The sequence below is a fragment of the Myotis lucifugus genome, unplaced genomic scaffold, assembly GCF_000147115.1.
Source record: "Myotis lucifugus unplaced genomic scaffold, Myoluc2.0 scaffold_1515, whole genome shotgun sequence".
NCBI classification, from domain to species: domain Eukaryota; kingdom Metazoa; phylum Chordata; class Mammalia; order Chiroptera; family Vespertilionidae; genus Myotis; species Myotis lucifugus.
This window is the reverse complement of record NW_005872563.1, coordinates 21,625-24,217: the sequence shown is the minus strand read 5'-3', so window position 1 is coordinate 24,217 and position 2,593 is coordinate 21,625.

Genomic DNA, 2,593 nt, shown 5'->3' with positions numbered 1-2,593 from the left:
TGGGTGGCGAGGCCCCCATACATGTCCAGCACAACCCGAGCATGAAATGGGCAGGAGAGCCTGCAGGGGGGCAGAGCATCGGGGGCCAGGGTTTCAGCACAGGGATTTGCCAGGCAACCCGTCACAGGGGTGGTCACAGGGTGGCAGCTGAGTGACAGCTCCCCTGCGGGACCAGGTCCCAGTCCGGGACCCACGCTCGCTACCTTCTGTGAGAAAGGGCTTCACAGATGGGATTACGTGGAAAGTCCTGGCCTGTCCCTGTGGCCTGATGTCCTCACAGCGGTCCCCTGCGAGGGCGACAGGAGGGTGGGGCCCGAGGAGAGGGCAGAGTGACTGACGGCAGCGGAGACTGGAGGATGCCCTTCGAAGGTGCGGGCAGGGGCCGCACACCAGGGGCCACACGGCCGGCCCTGCAGTGTCTGGTCTGGGCACTTGTGACGCTTCCGCGGGAGAACAGGAGGAAATACCTCCTAGGATCCGGGCGAGGAGCAGAGAGCAGACGGAGCCTGTCCCACCCACAGCTAGTGTGGGGCCCAAGTGACCTGTGCGACCCAACCTCCCAACCCCTGCTCCGCCGCCACCAACCACAAGAATGGAGAACCAGCCCGCGGCCCTGAGGCTGCACCTGTTAGAAAGGTTCCTGGAGGGCTGTCTTTTAGGTCTGGGGAGAGTGAACAGATCCTCCAGCTCTCTGAACTCTGGTGGGGGAGTCGGGCCCATGGGACAAGGCAGGGGGGACAGCGTGGTTAGGGGTGAGCTGTGCTTGGTTCAGATCTGTGTTTGATGACTTCCTGCTGCTGTAAGAGGGGCAACAGTGCTGCCTCGGCCCCACCCTGGCCCCCTCTTTCCCCCCCCAGCCCCCACCCCTCCGCTGTGGCGAGGCTGGGCAAGAGGAAGTGCCCCGGGAACGGCGCCTGCGACCTGGTGAACCCCAGGCAGACGCGGTCCCCCTCCCAACACCGGACATCGGACAAAACTCGCTTTCCGGACCCCGAGGCACCCTGCCGTTAGCAGTGGGGACACTGGGACTTGCGGAGGGTCCCGTCCTGCTGGCAGTCTCCCAGGCGGGCCATCCCGGGCTCCTGGCTGAAAGGTGATCTGATCCTGAGCGAAAGCTCCTGGGACGAAAGCGGAGACGCATCCACCGCCAGCGGCTTCGGGAGCCGATAACGGGACAGCACGATCCATCTGGGGGGAAAACAGCGGTGTCCTAAGCGGAGCAGCCCTCCCAGCCCCGCCTCCCGTCTCACTCGACGCTTCTTTGGCTGGGAAAGTGTTTTCATTTCACATTCAAGGGTCGTTGTCGGAGGTTCAGAAACAATCTCTGGAGGCCAGGATGACACAGAGCACAGAATAAAGGTCTCGACCCTCCCCCACCCCCATTTCCCGCCTGTTTCAAGTCGCATCAAGGCAACTGAGGCACGTGGGTGGAGAATCTATTTCACAAAGGCCCCTTGCTGGGACTAGGGGGAGGCAATGGTCAAGCCCGTTTCTGCACCCCCTCCCCCCAGAGCTCAGGGGGCAGAGGGGAGGCAAGGACAGCCTGACCCACCCCCACCTCCCGGCTAGGCGACCTTGAGCAAGGGCTTGACCTTGGTAAGCCTCTGTTTCCTGGCAGGTAGTTAGTGTGCAGCTAATAAGGGTGCCTCCCTCACTCCCACGGCCGGGCGGGGGGTGCAGGGTCAGAGAGGAATCTGAAGAGGCCCCTGCCCGGGATTGGTCCAGGCAGCCTCGGCAGCTGGGAGTGGGCCCAGCACCCACGGGCGTGTTCTTTATGCAGCGCGTGCTGTGCAGCGGGCGCTGTCAGTGCAGAAAACCCGAGGGCACCCTTCTGGGTTCTCGTGTGACTGATGTTTCAGAGGAGGGACCCACAGCAGGGAAGGGACCAGGCCAGGTGTGACCTGAAACTGTGCTCTCGCGGGTCACGGCCGAGTCATGTACCCCACCCCAACCTCACACGTTCCCGTCCTAACCCCGGACCACAGAGGGCGACTGCGTTTGGGGATACGAGGTGATTCAGTTAAAATGAGGTCACTGGGGTGGCCCTGATCCAATGCGACGGGTGTCCTCATACGATGAAATTGGGACACACACACCCGGAGGGACGGCCATGTGAGGACACGGAGAAGACGGCCGTCCACACGCCAAGGAGAGAGGCCTGGCAGGGCAGCCTGCCTCACCTGTCTCAGCCTCCAGCCTGGGGAGGGGGGGAGGGACCAGCCTGCCTCACCTGGCCTCAGCCTCCAGCCTGGGGTGGGGGTGGGGGGACCAGCCTGCCTCACCTGTCTCAGCCTCCAGCCTGGGGTGGGGGTGGGGGGACCAGCCTGCCTCACCTGTCTCAGCCTCCAGCCTGGGGTGGGGGTGGGGGACCAGCCTGCCTCACCTGCCTCAGCCTCCAGCCTCCAGGCTTTGTTACTGCGCCTGAGCTGAGGACATGGGGAGCCTCGGGGTGGGAGAGAGCCAGCCTGAGCTGTGGAGATTTCTCAGCGGAGCGGGGCTGGGCCTCGGCTGGTCGGGAAGCTCAGGCCGGCCATGCAGGGCTCTTCTGGTCCCATCCCAGTCTCTCAGCCCGTCTTGCTGAGGTGCAGGCGGG